Source organism: Anas acuta, chromosome 10 (genome assembly GCF_963932015.1).
Source record: "Anas acuta chromosome 10, bAnaAcu1.1, whole genome shotgun sequence".
NCBI classification, from domain to species: domain Eukaryota; kingdom Metazoa; phylum Chordata; class Aves; order Anseriformes; family Anatidae; genus Anas; species Anas acuta.
Window position 1 is genome coordinate 8693079 of NC_088988.1, and position 19975 is coordinate 8713053.

At 41.1% G+C, this 19975-nt stretch overlaps 1 protein-coding gene across 8 annotated transcripts in view; it reads right to left on the bottom strand.

Moving 5' to 3' along the window:
- CDH11 (cadherin 11) overlaps positions 1-19975 on the bottom strand; it is a 362024-nt gene that overhangs the window by 62955 nt on the left and 279094 nt on the right. For 7 of the 8 annotated variants that reach the window (XM_068693719.1, XM_068693728.1, XM_068693726.1 and 4 more), the window contains one exon: positions 17975-18125. The gene's annotated coding sequence lies outside the window, so the exon portion shown is untranslated. Of the gene's footprint in view, positions 1-17974; positions 18176-19975 lie in introns of those variants that run through there. The other variant, XM_068693720.1, reaches the window with a different exon arrangement.

Below are 19975 nucleotides of genomic sequence, written 5' to 3' on the forward strand. Positions count from 1 at the left end.
CAAGAATAAGAATCCATTATCTCCGTCTTTAATGCAAGAGGAATAAAAAGAAATTTTATTTGACAGAGTGCATATGGAACAAAGAAGATCCATGTTCTTCCCAGATCTGGCACTGCTTACTCTATCTTTTATTTCAGTTCTCACAATGGAGCCCATAAACATAGCTTGCTGCAGAATAAAACTTAACATGTAACAGAAATTTTAAGTACACCACCTCCATGATCTTTCCCTTTGCCTATATTTAAACATGTTCATCTATCCTGAAAATTACTGTCCCCTTCCTCATATGTACAGTGATTCCTTTGATACTCAGCTTCATTCCAGAATACAAAAAGTTGCTTATCATCTCCGATCACAATGCTATACCCTGCCCAGAATTCACTGATAGCACTTCAAGAAAGAGAGACCAAGACACTGATGTCAGTAATACGTCAGTAAGTAATGTGTGTTAGTCACATCTGCAGTCAAGGTTCCCTTTCCCCAAAACCACTGAGAAATCAGAGCTTCACCAATCAATTATTTGGAAATTTCTTGAAGGAGCAGTGATGCATGTCCTGTATTCAGTGACATAAAGCAAAGCGGAGAGATAATTATCCTGTGAGCACAGAGTCAGTGCAGTGTGAAAAAGGTGCCAAAAATTCCAGTGCTGTCATTAACTGCTGCTGGCTGCTTGTCATCTGAGAGTGGAGGACAGCCCATCATCCTGTGCTGGTAGATGGGGAGATAAGAACATACCTGTACACAGTAGGATATTTATAAAATCTAATCATGCCGGAAAAAAAAAAAAATACAGAAGTTGCCTCACAAAGACTTGTAGCACTTATTTCCGTTACATGACATTTCATTTTTCCTCTGGAGCCTGCAATGTCATGTTGCTGATCTCTTCCTGATTTAAAACCAACTTCCCAAAAACCTATTAAATACTGAAGTTTTCTATAGCACCTGAACTGAAGCAGGATCAAAGAAGGGAAGAACCACTAAATTCTACTAAATTAGTGGAATATTTTGTCTACTTGCAGTCAATCTATTTCCTCTGAAGGCTGTCAACATCAGTATTTCTAACGTTTTTAGAAGTACTAAGAAACAAATTGCCTCTATGCAAAGTGGGTTTGACTGCTAAATAAGAAAGAAGAGGAGCACGCAAACAGAACTTGGTCACTGACTCTGGTCACCTCAGACAGGCAAAGCAGAAATACTTTAGAAAGGTGCACAAAGCAAAATCACATGTAATGCAGCAGATAGGCTGTAACACATATGATAGCAATCTGAGACATGTAACACAGAACTCAAATTTTTAAGTACAATGTGCCACAAGCCAAGAGCTTGAGAAATCAGGTTTTGCTACTTGTGTTGGTACTGGAAAAACAACATGTTTGTTACATAAAACCCACAGCCGATACTCAAAAATTCCACGTTACAGATATAGGAAAATACAGATTGAAAACCAATCCCGGTGAGTCTGATTTGATTGTCTACATCCTGCCCAAACCGCAGCATCTCAGAGAAAGGTGAACCATAGCTGGTTGCCAGCTATCCCTCAGGAGTTTGTAAGGGAAGTGTCTTCTCCTCGCTGTTGGCAGGTTAATTACAGCAATCTTAGGCATTTCTCTAATTGGAATACCTATAGCCTTTTCAAACAGAGCCAAGTTATTGAGTTAATAGGGAATTTGTAACTTTGTTTGCAGAAAAAGGTATTCCTTATTCCTTTTTTTTTTTTTGTAGCATCATAGCATTACAATGAATATCTTAATCTATTTCAACTGAAGAATATACATTTTATCTGGTTTTACTCACTGACCAAGTTCTCTACCCAATTCAAGAGACATTTGCTAAACTTCTAAAACAATTTCATTTTATGTGATTTCTCTTTCATCTTTCAAATCAAGTTGTAAAACACATTTTTCTTATTCATAAAAAGTGTCACAAACACAGATTCCAGCTGAAGTCTGATCTACATGACAGCTGCTGAAGCCACACACAAGGAAAAACTATATATCAAATTGAATGAAACAGGATATAAATGATAGCACCCTCAGCAGTAGGTGCACTGCTGAACATTGTTCCAGCAGAACTGGTTAAGATATATTGCTTTGACTATTGTATTTTATTCTCATGGCAAGAGCAGATTGAGTGCACGTCTGTTTATACTTCAGCAGCAGGCCGTCTTCTCCCTAGAAAGCTCACAGCAACGGGACTAAGCCAACTCTGAGGTGTTATTGCACACAGTGAAACTTCCCAAACCAAACTTGGTAGTTTAATTCATCTGTGTTAGACATAAACAGAGCTTCACTTGGCTCAGTTAACCTCCAGGTGCAATTCCGCAGAGAGGGCACCTCCTCACCTGGTATGAACTGCCACTGCACCTAGCTCTTTATACATTTCCGGGTTTTCCCTTTACTTCTTGGGCATTGGAGAACACCCGTTCTCACTTACACAGAAAGGCAGGCTCCCCCCAGATGGCTGGGAGGAGCTCGCTTGCTGGACAGGAACAAAGAGGAGCTTTGGTGACATTTCCAACTGGCATTTTTTCAGCTGATGCTTAATCAACAGCAAGATGTGCTGACGCTTGGAAACATCAGTGTCCAAAACCAGGTGCAGTTCAAACGAGATTTTGATTTGACAGAAATATTCTGCAAAGCTCAGCTCTCACACACTGTGCGTAGAAAGGAAGTCATTTAAAAACTGCAGCGCATTCCCTTGCCCCCTCCTCTACAGCCCGTGTAAGCAGAATGGGTCCACTATATGAATATGAATACTGAGCACATACGTTGTTTATCTCTGAGAATATGACTGGGCAAACAGACAACTGTTCTTACATTACTCACCCTTGCTACATGCCTCTAGCTGTAAAACCTCCCATTTGATAGCTCCTTGCAGAATTTTAAACAGAATGGATATGAAGAAATGGTAGGAAAAAATGCAAAGAAGAAAAAAATGGAAAGAAGGCAAAGCTGTCATTGTCAGAGGAGCTTGACAGCAGAATGAGATGGTAATTTTCAAGCACTGTGCAGCACATACAGTAACTTCTGTTGAAAAACTGAAAGAATAAAAAAAAGTGGCCAGTGTTACAGCTTCATAATCACTTTAATGGACCCTTTTATTGGTGAGTTCAGTTGCTAAATGAGTCTCCCCCTTCCTTGGATTTCCTCCCTCTCTCAAAGGTTAACCGACTTTACATTTGTTCGTATACCTTTATAAATCTACTGAGCTTTACTTGACTGTCTACGTATTAATCTTATAACTTCAGTAACAGTAATGTGAAGTTATTTATAGTATTCAGTCTCATTTTAATGTATGGAGTAGTTTCACCTACATTGGCATCACACTGTTTAGACGTATATTGGCATGTGTTGGATGTTAACAGCTACTATATAAAACAAAGTTTAACTCCAGTCTCCTACAGAGATTGAAACATTCACAAAAGTCAGATTTGTGTCTGTTCCTACACTTACATAACATGAAAATGCAAGTCATCATGCATGTAATACACCCACTTACACTTGGCTTGGCTTAGCATAGACTAAAAGACAATTCACATACAATACACTATGACAATCTTAAACTATGAACGTCAGATTAAGGATTTAATCATGTTTAAATAAAAATGTTTGTATGAATGTTTCAGTAAAAGACTGAAACAGCTGTCCGTACAGCTTCTTACTGGCATGAGTGTTGATATCTAAATATATTCTGCACTTCTGCTATTTGATCAAAGGTAGGTAAGTCTTGCATGACTTGAATTTTTGTACATGCTGGAACATGGAGCATATTTGTTTATACTGTTTCATTATATCATAGCATGGTATAACAAAAATAAATGTATATTCTTGCATTTTAGTCTTGAACATCCTTACTTGGGCAGTAAAAGGGGCAAGGGAGCTGTCCGGCACGTGCCATTTATACAAATCTCAACTAATTGAAAGACCTAAATGACAACTCTTATGCTATGCCTGGATTTGTGACACTCCTTAGAGGAACCTGTGTATCTAAAGCAATGGATGCATTACATTCCTCATTTAACTAGTATTTTCAGCTGCTACAGATGTTACCAAAATCCTCTATTTTTTTCCCTCTATTTACTAAAATATGGTGACCTTCCGTCAAAAATATCTTGTTAAGCAGTTTTATTTTCATAAAACAAAGGTTCACCTTAGCAAGCAGCAGTCAACAATGGAGGTTTATGCTTGCTGCATCTTAATTTCTTAATTGCTTTTTAGTCCCTACCTTAGTTTTGAAAAATTTCAAATCTCAGATTCTATATAAAAACTGTCAATGGACAAACAGAAAGGTATCTTTCCGTTCATATGGAAATGTTTACCTCCAGTATACAACAACAGAACATGCTGCAGTGGGTTTAGAGCAGCTTTCTCCTGAAATCAGGACGCACAGTCCAGTCGTCAATGTCTTGCCTTAGCACTTCAGTATGACATTTTATCTACTTACTTGTTTCTATAAGGATACTTCTCTCTAATAAATGTTCTATGGAAATCCAAGTCTTTTTTAATTGCATTAGCAGGTTTATAGAAAATAAGTTATAACCAAAATTGCAAAGGTGGGGGTGGGGAAAGGAAGAATATTTCAGCAAGATGCAGCCTATTATGTAAATTTGTCACCACATGCCATACATAATGAATAAACCTTGTGCTCTTAACACTTTGATTATAGACTATACAGACAATGCAAATTAAAATTCCTGCTGCTCTATAAATGCAATGAGAGGAAATTATGTAAATTTTAACACATTAGATTGATTTGGTTGAAATGAAACCTGTTCCACTTGATGTTTTAGGGGAAGAGCCACAATTACAATGATTGAGAAAGTGCAGTGTTAATGAAGTGTGTTATTGCTAATCAATTCCTCCTCCTCTGGTAATGGCACAGGCATGTGCACTGTCACTACATCATTCACAGGCAAATGTAACCACTCACACCACAATATAGTTTACATGGCAGAAATTAAAGCTTCCATAAACTCATGCATGCAGTCCTGCTTAGGAACAAAGATTTTGCAGTAGGACTATGATAGACATTCAAGAAGGGTGCATATGCACATGTATATATATATATATATATATATACCTGTGCGCATGCATATATACAGGTAAAACTGGCAATACTGCCTGGTTGACTATATTACTGCCTTGAATGCTACCATAGATTTGTTGTGATACCAACCAAGTAACTTCACTTTGAGCTAACTAATCACCTTTCTATTGGCTGATCTGCTGGAAAATATGGAATGAGACTATCACATGTTAATAATTTGAACATATTTAGTTAATTGAAATGAAAAGGAAGGTCTTTCAAGGTTAAAAGAAAGTTTTCCATTCAAGTTGAAGAAACTAAAAATCAGCCTGTTCGCAAAAGTTTCACAGAAACAAGGTAATTCTCCCAGCAACAGAATCACTTGGGAAGTTTGGTAGGAATTTGGAATGTCTTTAGGACTGAGCACTTCATTCTGCAATCTTATTGTAAGAAACTGCAGCGCATGCAGCTGATAGAGCTGTTCTACAGCGAGCCAGTATGCAAAGTAGATTACAACACTTTCACACTAAATTGAGGAGCATGTCACTCCAAGCATCATGTCACCAGTTAAACAAAATACTCTGTGGAGCTCTTCACCAGCATGGCAACGACATAAAGAATATGGCATAAGTAAAACTGTCTTCATTATTTAGTGTGTTACGTGAGATAATTAGATTGTTTAAAATAATTTTGCATTTTGCCTTCCATTTGCTCAACAAAAATCTCCATGGCATTTTTTCAAAGATGTATTTTCCTTTGCAAAAGGATCCACAGTATTAGAAATCTGAGGCACTTATTATTTCATGGGTAAATATGAGAAGGTGGGACGCATCAACCCATTTTATTTTCTTTCTATTTATATAAGTTGCTTATCATTCTCGGAAACATTTGTCACCACATGTAGTGACTGCATTTGTTTCCTGTCTCTACTGACTTGTCTCCCACTACTTTATTTCTGCTCCCTGCTAAGATATAAGGAAGTACTCTGCACAAAGACATCTCACTAGCTTCAAGAGCAGTTTGACATACAGCACTGTTGCAGGTCATGAATATACACACACAGAATCAGGAAAACACAAGCAATGAGAGAGCTTTTATGCAGAAATGATATAGCAGATAAACATACAATTTGAACACCGAGACTGGCACTCACCATGACATATTAGTATGTTATGTTTTGTCCACGAACATGGAAAAAAGAGGGATGCGACCCAGCTGTGAAAGAAAGTCTGGCCAAGGAAAAGATGAAAGTGCAAGCATAAAAATAAAAGGGAAAAAAAACAAAGGAATCTTTCCAAGAAATAAAGACACATTTGTTTTTGCAGGCTGAGAATCTGTTCTTGTATCGGTGTGCACATCTCTGCTATGTTTAGCATTTTAAAAATGCCAACTAATTTTTGCCCCATTAATCCTGAACCAACACGACTGCCATCAATGGTGAGAAGCACAGGGAGTACATGGGATTGAGTCCTGCTCCTTCAGACCATAGACATCTGTTACCACCCTAAAATCCTTCCGCCTTTTGGCTGGGAGTGCTGGAGGAACCAGCTAAGAACTCCCCTCTGCATTAGGGTGCAGGGTTTACAGTACATTGTGCCAACTTGAATCTCAAAGCATGATGTGGTCAAGGAGCCACTTAGAGCTTGGTAAACAGAGATTTGCAAAACAAAACATGGAAAGTCATCTAAAATTGAAAAAGAGGAAAAAGAATATCAACTAAGTGAGCTTACAGAAATAGAGCTAAGCATTTCAGTTTGCAAGTTTCAGTACAGATATTTAGTTATATAAAATAAACAAAAAGAATTGCAATGGTAAATATCTCACCCCACAGGAATCAGCTTAATTTTCAGCTCACAAAGCTCCTACAAAACTGAAGCTCTCCACGCTAGCTTTTGCTTGAGTTCTTTGACTTCAGACTGCTTTGTTTATAGGAAAAAACTCTCTTTGATGTTGGAATATTAGAAGGAGTGAAACAATAAATTTCCCATATTCTAATATCCAGACATCCTGAGCTTGTTCAAGGACCCCTTGATTCATGAAGGCAAATAATTAAATTACCTGAGCTTTGATCAAGGAGTTACTGCAGTCCCTTTTTGATGTAGAACGTGGCTGTTTGAAGCTCCAGACAGATAACTAGCCCATATGTTGTTTAACCCTTTTGCTACTAGTAGCAGGTTTTCGCAATGTTTTGGCACTTCACAGTGAACACCACAATATCATTTGGAAATGCTGCTCCAATAGGAAATAATGAATATTGAATCCAATAGGATCTTCATGGAACATTTATTGAAAGGCTAGAACTCCCCCTCTGAAATAAGCTGCAAACATTTTTCAGCCAAGTTAATTTACCTTACTATCACACTTTGGAGGCTGCTCTTCAGAAGGCATATCACTAAGAACTTCTAAAAAACTTCTGAGAACAAGGGGTTTTGCCTTTGTAATACAAGAGTTTTCATCACACTCAATGCTTTCCAAATATTTCCCTCAAAAGGAGCATGAGTGGGCACAAAATCATCTAGCCAGGTGAAAGAACCCTCCTAAAACAGGAAAAACAAATACATAAATTTAAGGTTTTCATTTTTTCCCACCCTCAAATGCAAGCAAGTGGATGAAGTCACCTTTGCCACTAACAAGCAAAAGTCCTGTAAAACTGAAGAGAAACTAGAAACAAGTCCTGATGCTGTCCTCTCAGCTGATTTGTAATTTTGAATGTGATTACTGAGCTAGAAAGAATTCCTCTCCATAAACGAGGAATTATGCTCCTCTTCATTCATTCCAGGATTCTTCTGGGACATGGGGAGGTTACTAAAATGGTGTAATTAGAAGGCATAATTAATGTATAGGGATCGCTAAGTCAGTTCCCTATACAGCTTCAACAACATATATACACCTAATTTTAGCAACAGTTCCATGGATTTTATGGAAGTGACTTCACCAGCCTACTGAGAATCATGGAAGAACTGTTTTGCAATAGGACTTTTTCCATTGTAGTTCATGGCAGAAAGGTGTCTGTCCTTCAAGGCACAGCTGTGAAAAGCATTCCCGTCATTCAGACTGACATCTCAATTCATAAGGATGCAGGATTAAGGAGGCATAATGAATATGCCTGGTCTGCTAAAGATAACAGACATTATTTTGGGGCATGAGGATGTAGACAGAAATTCACGTCTTTACATTTAAAACACTTGGTATGTTATTTAAAACTTGGTATGTTTCTAATTTGTTGGAAAATAAAGCTTGGGGGCTTTTATAAAGCCTAAAGTGGAGATGTGTATAATCAACTAGTATATATGAGAAAGAAAGCTGTGTGTATAAAAATTCATCTTTTTTTTTTTCCCCTGTTAAGTCACTAGAACAGCTTCATATCTGACTTAAAATACTCCTTGTTACATTATGGAAAAGCATGAAAAGGAGGAGCTGCTGATCTCCAATTCAAGAAACAATTAGCATTCATTAACTCAAAGTAATAAAGTGCCTGAGGCATTTATGGGTTAAATATCATCTACTTTTAACCACATGGAAATAGTTAAAACACAAGCTTTTCTGCTGTTTACTTTGAATGATTTCATTTCTAGTAAAAATGGATTTAATTTCCAGATGGGGTATACCTTTAGGCAACAATGTTCTTTTCTTTTCCAGCAGACAAAATGAACAACACCAGAAAAGTCTTTTGTACACATTATTAATTTCATTTACATTGCTTTATTTTCATAATAAAGTTCACGGTATCAATGGCCCGTTTTTTTTGTCTTTTTTTTTTTTTTTTTTAAGTCCAATTTTTTTAAGGTCTCCCATTATATATACAGCTTTCAAGAAATAACTTGCCAGTCTTTTATTTCTGCAAGGAAACATCATGAAGTCTAAGTTGTTCCACAGACTGTATATAACGACCGTCAGAAACAGGACTTAATGGCAGTGAGAACAAAATAGAGATTTGCACCCAGCTCATCGAAATCTGATACACATAGACAATCTGGTTCAAGTCTGCTGCAGAGGATGGCCTACAGAATCTTATGAAGGCAGCAATTACAGCTAGCATACATTCTGACCTCCTGCTAAACGTAAAAGAAGTCAAGGTCATGACAACAAGCAACTGTCAAATCTTGGTAAGTATCAGAGCTGGCACTTTCTCTATAGACTTGATTATTTCAGCCAAACTCATTCCTTGTTCAATTTGATTGGATAATTAAACCAATACTAGCACAATTTCTTACATACGATGGTGTACAGATGGCATTTCTACCACAGGTATGATTAAAAACTGCCTTAGCCATGGAATCCACACCTCCATGCAAGTTCTGCTTAAAATTTAGTAGATGTAATAAACAAAACTAACTTAAATTTCCATATGAATGTCATTGTTCAATAGCAATGTCAATTGAATAACCTCACGGCTTCCAATACAGTTTCTCTGCTTTATTTTAGGATGACCAGACAAAATTTCAACCAGCAAAGTATAAAAGCTAAATATATAGTTTAAATACGTCTGGTCACAGAAGTAATTTTTGAAAGTCTGCTAACAATAACAACGAAATTCTGAGGATATTAAATAAAGAGGGCATTTCCATTGCTTTCTCCATGTATTTATACATACTGAAGGGTACAGTAAGGTACCCTCAATGTCAACTCAATGCCATTCAAAATGAATTAGAATATTATAATTTTATAGTTTTACTTCTGATTTGCAGTAAGTGCTTTGATTTCTCCTTTTAAAGACTAGGCCAGCAGCCATCCATTAGGTTGTGACACTGTAGAATCATAGCACATCACTGTACCATGGGGTAAATCTTTGTGTTTCCTTTTTCAATGGAGTTCATTATGTCCTAGTTACACATAATACCTGCATATATAGATAAATGCCCTAATGAGGCTGGTTGGCATTTTCTTTTTTTGTAAGATTGCCTTAATACCACTCAAACAGCACCAATACCACCTCAGACTTTAGTTGGCAATGAAGTAAATATATGGGAAGCCACTGAACGTACCAAGAATTTTTTATCTAATTGCTCCCAGTTGTTTGGCATTATACCTGCATACAGTCTTAAAAAAAAAAAAAAAAAGTAATGGGTGCAGAATGTAACTGGTCAATAGCATCTACAAGACCATAGTGAGGGGTTTTATTACATTGCAGACTAGGAACAGGAGGTCCTCATTTAATTCGGGTAGAAGTAACAGTCAAAGGAGAAGGTAAGTGTTGGGTTATCTTGACTCACTCAATCAGAGCAGGTCAGATCTTCACATTTGAGGATGAGGAGGGTAGTTGAGTGAAGGTGAAAAATGGGGGAAAAAAGAACACAAGAAAAGCAGAGTCCACTATACCTAATAAAATGGAAGTGATGGGAGAGCGGGGCAAAGCTGGCATTGAAAAGTGGGAAAGTGAGAAGTTCACAGAGTATAAGATTGCATACTGTAAAGGGGGAACGGAAGCTAATAAAATGAGGCATGAGAAATATCATCTAAACATAAACAAAATCAATGAACTCAAGGAGATGATGCAGGAACCTGAGAAACCAGGAACTATGAAATGCCTAGGAGCACAGGTTCAATCTTACCAAGGTCATGTAGACATTAACCTTAAAGACTGTGCAAGTTTTATTTTAATCCAGATGACGCAGATGCCCTAGTTCGCTATGAGGTCTCCAAATCAACCTTGCAAAGATGAACGGAATGTGAACTGCAGTAGAGAATTGGAAACGTAACCGAGGAAGGGACCATCTGAAACTAGCTTCAATACAAGTATATGGCAAAAGACTGCATCATGGAAAATCACATAGAGGAGCGTCAAATTTAATATTTGGAACTTGACCACATTTTTACAGTTTATTAACTTTTTTTTTTCATATCAATATTGAGAAATCCACAATTTTAAGGACAGAAAGAACTTTAATGACCATCCTAAGTGTGCCCTCCAGTTACTCATCTTGCTACCTAATCAGCCCTTTTGTATGTAAATGGATAAATTGTTTGTATGTAAATGCCAATGCCTGCTACATTTCATTCTTGCTTCAGAAAAAGAAATGCTATGTAAATTACAACCGTGCTAAAAAGAATCAAAATGCATACTAATCAGCCATATTCTCTGAGATATACTGGCTATAACTGGAATAGGAACAAATAAAATGGCAACAATCAGTGATGGACAAAGTCTTCTATTTGAATCTGGGCCCCAAATAAAATTATTATGCAACTGCTTTTCAAAATTTTGGAACCTTTTATGTCTGGGAGAAATTGGATTCAAAACTGTGAATGAACGGTAACTTTCACTACTGTGAAATGTTAAAGAACTTCACTGAAATTTCAATTGCAAGCAAACATGCTGAAAGAATGGGAAGGAAAAGCTATCTTTAAAAATATCTGATCGCTGTACACATTGGGTAAAAGTTTGAGCAATTCTTCAGTGACATCAGAGTGGTCATCTGTGTAGTTAGTGATGGTTGGATGCAATATAAAACTGCAAGTTCTGATCACTGTGCTGCACCTTCTGAACTAACCAGGCAGCACTCAACTGTGTTAATATTGGTCATTCCTCAGAGAAAGCTTACAGGCATTTCTGCTCTGACTAGAAAGTACCCTGGACAATGCATTGAAATCTTGTCTTGACTGTTGATCTAAAATGAACTGAGTAATATTTAGAGACAGCTAACTACAGTCAATATATGGTTGAGTCTGCTGAAAGGAAGGGCTACTTGTCGGAATCACTGCTCTGAAAAGTACAATATTTTATCTTAAAATGTCAAGTGTGTTTTCTAATGCTAATGAGACCAGTTGCCTTTTATTGGTTAATTCTGAAGTCCTACACTTACTTCAAGATTTATCTCAGATAAAATTATTAATTTCAAGAATTAGATATAAACTTTCTGAGTGTCATAACTTGTTTTTTTTTAACCTGTTTCCTTGATTAGAATTCTCTAGTAACCCACAAAAATAATTTAAAATACGTAGATGTGAAATGAAAATAGATGTGCATAAAGTGCAGGTAAGTTGCAGATATGTACACAAGGGTATGCAACTAAGTAGCTCAAAAAAGGATCCAACGATCCTTCTCTGGGAGCTGGTACAGTTACAAGATACCCTGCTCTATACTTAAATTTTTGTTTTTAGTATTCCAATATGAAATGCTGGGCAACTTTGCACAAACTCTTGTTTCTTTTGTTTGCTTTACAATGTCTACATACAAAAGAAAAAAAGGTTAGTTGATAAAAGATGAAAAGAGTCACACAGTTATTCATTCAGCCGCCAAGATCTTTGAGATAATTACTTTAAATCAAGAAGGGACAGACCATTTAAATTTATGACTCAATGCCGACACATGCATGTATTAATAAAACAGTTAGCATTAATGGAAATAGGGTTTAGTCTCCTGATTCAAATAGAGCTATCATTTCTGGTTTATATTGAACTAATGACTTATCTTTGGCAGAATGATATGTATGCATGTATTTAACTATTTAACTTAACCACTGAGACCAATTAATATGTTTCTGAAGTTTTATTTTATTTTAAAATATACATCAGCAGCCTCACTGGGATAAAAATTATGTTGAACCAGAGTTTCTATGGCATCAGTTTAACCTTAAATGTAATGGAATATCTGATGATAACACTGTATAAAATGAAGAATACTAAAATGCAGTGCAGAAGAAAGAGCTCTTCAATGTGACTGACATTAAAGAACTTTTTTAGCCTACCAAGCTAGCACAGGCTCTGTATGATTAGGAACTCGTGTGCCAAAGAACAGGAGCTGTGAGTGAGTACCTCATAAATTTAATTTCTACCCCACTTGCTAGTGTTAAGATAGAAGTGAGGAACAAAGCTGCGCACAACCATCTAAGCCAGGCTGTTTTCAAGCTATGGAGTAGTAATGATGCATGCTGGTAGGGCACGAAAGCTTGCACTAGAAGCACTGTACAAACCTGGAACGTGAGGGACCTAGATTCTTGGGGCCATCAAGCTCACAATGAAAATTCTGTGACTTGTGTTTTGAAGGGTTACTGAATGTAATTCTTTCTGCTCATCACTCTGTCTTTGCGTATATGGGCCTGTGTCTCCACGCAATCATTGGGAGTTCAGTGGAAAGTCTCACACCATACCAATACACTTAAATAAAAGATTGAGTGCAATTACTGTCTAGATAGGTATTTCCTACCACTCATATTCATGTATCAAAGTTCTGTTTGATTTTGCCTACTTCAAGACTTCATGATCCACAATTGTATTCTATGTCAGTTTGCCTATAATGTCGCTACTGTCTATCTGTTGATGAACTATTAAAACATTGTTATAATAACAAATTATACTTGGAAACCTATTGCAGCTTTGTTCACCAATCACTCTGGAAAAACCTGGCTCCTCTTTTACATTCAGTTACTTAGTCCTTTTCTTTTAATCCATTTACATTGATTTCTGCTACTCCAACTCTGCCTGCCATTGCATTACAATTAACAATTCTGATGAACCCTTGCTGATTCAGAAGGGAGAGGGCTCTTACTCATTGCCAGACTTTGGTGAAAAAAAGCACAAAACCCTCTTAGAATTTGCTTAAGCCAGCACTTTAAAATTGAAGAACTAAATTATGGCTCATGGAGCCAACAGAGCTCAGTGGGACGGGGATGTCTAAAAGCCACCACACCACCCAAGCAGTTATGGAAGAAGGCCTTCTGCCTTTGTCAAGCAAAATTAGCCCTAACGTCTCCTTCCCCAAGGGCACTGCTCAGCAGCAGGGGCTGGCTGCTCCAGATATTCGTCTCTGAATTCCTGCTGGTCTGTGAGGCACTGCTAATGTTCCAGCGATGCGTAATGTTCTGTGGAGGGCCTCAGACATGACTAGCAGCTCTGACTTTTCCACCCACCTTGAGAGCATCTAACTGAATAAAGGATGCTCCCTGCCTTGGAGCACAGCAGAGGACGGGCAGCTAACGGGTCTCAGGCTGCTCTTCACACCACAGTGCTCCTCTGCAAAGCGGTGCTCATTTCCAGTGCTGTAGTTACTAACTCTCTCACCAAGAGTTGCTACTGTAAAATAATTCTTAACTAATATCTAAAATCAGGTGACTGACAGAAAATAGTACAATTAAGGCAACATTTTCCAAAATTTTGTCATCAAAATCATGGATAATGATTTCTATTAGAAACATTAGCTTCTTTGGTTCCGTATCTGTCCAAGTGGATATAATATACTGTAAAACTCTGCCTGCACCCTGTCACGAGTAGGTTATATTTCGTGTACACAGGAATTTGAGTGGTCTGAGTCAAACGCTGGCCTCCTGCCTGATGTGGATGTCTAGGGAAGAATGTGAGTGCAGGACAGGTGGAAACGAGGCTCTGTTTGACCAGCAGTCACTTCAAATCTACACTGTTATGTACATCCTTTCTGGTCAGCATGTGCAATGATGGGCTGTAACAATTTCTTTCCAATTCTGAGGTGCTAGAATATAGTGGGAAATGACTTGGGCTAACGTACTGCAGTTTGTTGGGAGCTCTTAGGTAAGATTTTACCTAGGTAAAATCAGGCCACTTTGGCCTCACATGCCCTTCTATTCAGGATGTCTATATAGGATATCTCAAGCCCCAACAACATTGCCGAAAGCAAAAATTATTGCTTCACCGTATCATTTTTCCCACCTTAAACTCCTCTCGGCATAGCGGGAGCTGCCATCCCCTTTGAGCAGGGCAGCGAGGGGCGGAGAACCCCTCAACAGCCGCGGAGGGGAGCGCGGCCGCTTGCCTCACGCCGAGCCGCCGCCCCCGGGGCCGCGCCTCAGCCCGCGCCGCCGCCGCCAGGCCGCACCCCGGCCCCGCCGCTCAGCGCGCCCCGGAAGGCGGCGGCGAGGCAGCGAAGAGCGGCAGCGCCCCCTGGCGCCCGCCAGGCCCCGCCGCCGAGCCCCGGCCGCGGCCGGAGCCCCCCCGGGTGCCGTGAGGGCGGTGAGGGGCGAGCGGGCCGGGCACGGCGCGGGGCCGGCCTCCCTCCTGCGCATCGGCACCCGGAGCGCGACGCGGGGCGGCAGCTTCTCCTCACGGACCGTGAAGGAGTATTCCACAATGATCCTTAACCGATAAGGGATGCAGTTTAAAAAATAAAAAATAAAATAACAAAAACCACAACTATGTGACAAAATCACAAGACTTAAGTGTAAACTAAGTCCTCTTGATTCCTATGGACAGAGAACTCCATGGCCATCTCTCCTCTCCTCCCTCTGCTTCCCTAAGCTGGGCCCTAAGTTGGGCCCAGCAAAGGGACCGGAAAACTGAAGTGCTGTTTTAAAACAAATGGGTACAGCACAGCAAATTGTAGACAGGTTTTTAGCTTGCAATGCTCACAGAAAAACTCAGGCACTAAAAAAAAAAAAAAAAAGTCTAGAAAGTATGTTCCTAAACTGTTTCAAATTAATTGATTCCAGATGAGACCTCTGTTTCGCTAAATGTCCAGCCCACAAAATGGATTCAAAGTCATTTCATGGGGCTCACCAAGAAAGGGGAGGCAGTACTTTTAAGTTTGGAGTTGCTTTAAATTTCTGTGGCGTCTGTGCTGGAAATAACTTCTGAGATTATTGTGGAAATCTCAGCAATAAAAATATTTACCTTATATGTGCTTTCTTTAGTTACAGCATTTGCAGAAAATAACAACAAAAAAATAGCCTCAAACTACTGCAACTCTGAACTTGACGTATGTTTCTTACAATAAATTGAATTAAGTACGTCAAATTTTGTCAAAATGGCGTATTAATTGAAGTTGAAATCATATGATATAATTTAAAGCATTTGATCAGATGAATCACAAAACAGTTCAAATCTTTGTAGTTTCCCCACATTGTTATGCAAAAGAAAATTTAATTTGATTGTTCTGTGTCTCGGTCATCCATTTCCATACATATTTCCTTCTGAAACTGTGCTGATGAATCACAATGACTTATCTCATCTCTTGATATACTCTATTGTAACAGCTTCTCTGGTAATGAAGTAATCTACTTTTTAGTGATTTTTTTGGATGGACAACACTTGAAATTTTAGCAAAGTTGAAGCTGGTGTAGAATGGTCTATAAATAGCACATTCTGCCCATGATCATTCCCTGATGTTCTAGTGCAAGGCTGAGGTTTAAAAAAAAAAAGAAAAAAAAAATCCATTTCAGGGCCTAAGAACAAGAATCTGCAGGAGGAAAGGTGCCATTTAGTTAACATTCTTAAAGAATTTCCAGTTCTTTTACTGAAGATCTAGTTCTTTGTTCAGTAACTTTTTTTTTTTTTTTCTGTTCTGCAAGAGGAAGAACTGCTTTAGGAGTACAGTCACAAACTTGTTTCCTATAGCGTAGTAGACTAAGAAATATGCTAGAAAAACGTTTTGTGTTAAGGCATGAAGCCCCAAACTAGACCTTCTGCTCTCCATCTCCCTACTGTTCTCACTGTCTATCTCCCAACAACATGATTTGCACTGCTGTGCTATAAAAATGCTGCTTATAAGCAAGCATCTGCAATTCTACTTCCATGTACCTCTGTATCTCTCCTTATAAAATCATCCAACGGATTGAGTACAGTCATCGATTTGCGTTTCAAATCTCAGTGGAGAGAACTGAGGCAGATGTCAGATTAATTATTGCAGAACTTCCATATTGAAAGCAAATTCATTTATTGATATAGGGTAGCCAGCATAGAAAAAGGGAACAAAGTCTCTACCTGGAGAAATCACACAGACTTTGGAAACATTGAAGCAAGCATAAAAGCAAGGGAAGGGGGAAAAAGACAGACGCTCAGTAACGTCTGAGTGTTTGCTTCCCTGCTTCTGGATCTGTTAGTGCTTTCCTCACTCAACAGTTTAATTATGAAAGAGTTAAAAAATATTTAATTTCTTAATAGAGTCTGCACAGTCTGTATCACCATCACAAATGAACAGGAAGAAAGTCTTTCCCAGGGAGTTACTACTCACTGGAATGTGAAAAAGAAATGAGCATTCTGCTTATAAAAGGCCAATTTCTGAATTAGTGACCTCATTTGCTAAAGAGGTTCCTTTGTCACAGATATCTTAGTAGGTAAATACTGTGTTACACAGCCACACTGTCCTTTGTAGCAATGGTACAAAGAAGATCTCCTAGCATATACCCGTTCTCTGCTCAGCAAATGAATATTTAAAAGAGTAGACAATAAAGGGGGACTTCTATAGAAGGTAGAGGCATTTGTATCATGATGTCAGATTGCTATATGTGCTCCCCAGGGACTGCACAGGAAGCACTTTTATTCTAAAACTTAATGGTATTTATGGGGACCCGCAGCCCGATCTATTTTACCTCTCCTGGGGATGTGCTTAAGCACGTATCACCCAAGAGCCTAATGCTTTTTGGACTAGCCTGAATTAGAGACAGATACCATTTTGGTACCTTGTGAATAGTAATGCATTTGAAAGCCAGCAAGCAAATTAAAAAAAAAGAAAAAAAGAAAGGAAAAAAAAAAAGATATAAATCAAAGTCTTTCCCTCTTTTATTCCGGATAGAGTACCCTTCATTTCATGCACTCATGATTTCTGCATATCCATTTCATGCCTGGGAGCTACACTGCAAGTAAAAGATTTTCAGTTCGGAGCTTTCAATATCAGCTTATCCGGAGGAACATTTTAAAACGGGCAAACGCTCGCCCTCCCCCTCCCCGCCCCCGGGGGCAAGATCTGAAAAATAAATAAAATAAAATAAAATAAAAAAATAAAAGCCAAACACAACCCAAACCCGAACCCGAACCCCCACGTTTGCCTCCCCTCTCCGAGGCCGTCGCGCCCCTCGGGCACCCGCCGGGCTGGCTCCGAGCACGGCCGGGGGCTGGGGGCGCACCTGCCTGCCCCTTCCCCTGCCCCTGCCCCAGCCCCAGCCCCGCCGCCAAGTTTCGGATGCACGGACAGACAGACGGACAGACAGACAGACGGCCAGCCGCGCAGCCCCCGGCGGCTCCTCCTGCCCCGGCCGCCGCTCACCTGCGCGTCCAGCGGGGCCGGCCGCTGCCCGGGGCCGCTCGGGCAGAGGGCGAGGAGACAAGTCCCATTCACAAGTCGGCGCTGGGCAGACGCGGCGGCATCTTCAGCCTATTACACTCCACTGGCAGCGGCTGCTGAATGAGGCTCCGAGCTAGCGGCAGGAATTAGAAAGAGGGAGGGAGGGAGGGGAAAGGGGAGAGGGAGGGAGAGGGAGCAAGGGGGAGTGAAGCAAGATTAGAGGAAGGGAAAAGCTGGAGGCTGTTGCTTCTTCTCGATTTTCTTCTCCCTCCCCCTCGCCCCCGGAGGAACGCGAACCCCCCCGAGCCCGCCCTCCCGCGGGGCGCCGCGTCCCGGCGGGGCGCAGCGGGGGCTGCAGGGGCCGGGCGGGGGGCGGCGAGCCCCGGGCGCTCTTTTTTCCTCCATCCCCGTCCCCACGGCGTCCCCACCCCACGGCTCAGCTCCCCTCGGACACGCAGGCACCCACGCACGTCCACGGGGGACGGGGCCGCCCGCGGTGCTGTGCCAAGGGGCTGCGGGGAGATGCCCCGACCCTGCCCTGTCACCGCTCCTCTGCAGACAGCCCGGGACCACCCCACGGCGGTGGGGTCGCTGTGGGTGGGCCCGAGCCCACAGCAGAGACCAGGGCACGGCTGGGTTTATGCAGCACTATAGGGCTCTGGTGCCCATGGGGCTCCCCACAGCCACCCCAATATGCAGACAGAGAAGTCATCTCAGGTGGACAAGCAGCAGGAGCATTTTGTGCTGAATGCAGTTGTGTCGCCTGTCATAACCAGGCATTTCTCCGAAGGGGAAAAGAAAAGTTTCCCAAGCGTTTCTAGATTTGGAGGATCTTGCTCTGTGTAGCCCACAGCCCGCTGGGCTACCCTCGAGGCACAGGGCTGACCTCCTCCTCACACACCAGGCCCCACGGCTGCGGCTGCCTCTCACTCCGGCTTCCTCACCTCAAGGACAAGCCCCAGGCACGGTTCCCAAGCACATCCTCTCGGATGGAGGGGAGCTGTGGTGGGCAAACCGCACAAACCCAGCACTGTGCCCTCCTGCCCTGTCCACACCAGCACGTCAGCCTGCCAAGCCACACTCACCCCTCAGCTCCCCCATGGTGGCTGAGGCGGCTCGCTGTACTGGGTACCATAGGCAGAGCAGGGTGGGGAGGGATGCACGGCACAGCCCCTCCAGAATCAGGATGGAAACATCTAGGTACATCTTTGTGAGGATCAGCTGGCCATCCTCAGGCAACCCACCCGTCTGTTCATCCCCCACGCCACAAGGCAGCACTCATGCTGCTCTGCGATCGCACTGCTCCTCGGCCCTGAAGAACAAGGCTTTTATATTCTGTGGTTAATTAGCTCTGCCAATAACTCCAGGCAAAGAAAAAAAAAAAAAAAAAGAAAAAAAAAAGAAGAAAAACTGGCACAAAAGCTGCCACTGTACAAACAAAGAATTTGGAAGGAGGGAGGCTGATAAACAATGCAAGGAGGCTGGGGCACACCGAACTTAGCCCAGCGAGCAGCGAGCCCTGCCTGGTGTCAGCCCCAGGGAAAGAGCCGCAGCCTCCTCCTGCCTGCAGAGCTGGGGGGCTGAGGATTCAAGCTTCATTTTGCTTTAGAGAGATGCCAGGAGTTCACAATTCAACCCACAGAGGCACCAGGGCCTGCCTTTACCGAGAGGTGGGAGGGCAGGAGGGCTCTGAGGCAGCATGAGGTGCTCAGGCAGCGCCCCACAACCAGGCCCTGGGGCCCGAGCATCTGAGCACAGCACCCGCAAGGCGTGAGGAAAGCAGCTGCTGCTGCAGAGAATTTGGAGCTTGGGACAGACAGGGGAAAACAGGGAACATACCAGAAATACCCTGGGCTGAGCTGAAAGTGTGAGGTAACCAGACAGCTAATTAATTGGTACTGAAATACTAAAGGCTTTATTTGGACAGGAAAGTGGCTGTGGTGGTAGGAGAACTAGTTTTAGGGAAGAAGTGGTTTTTGATAG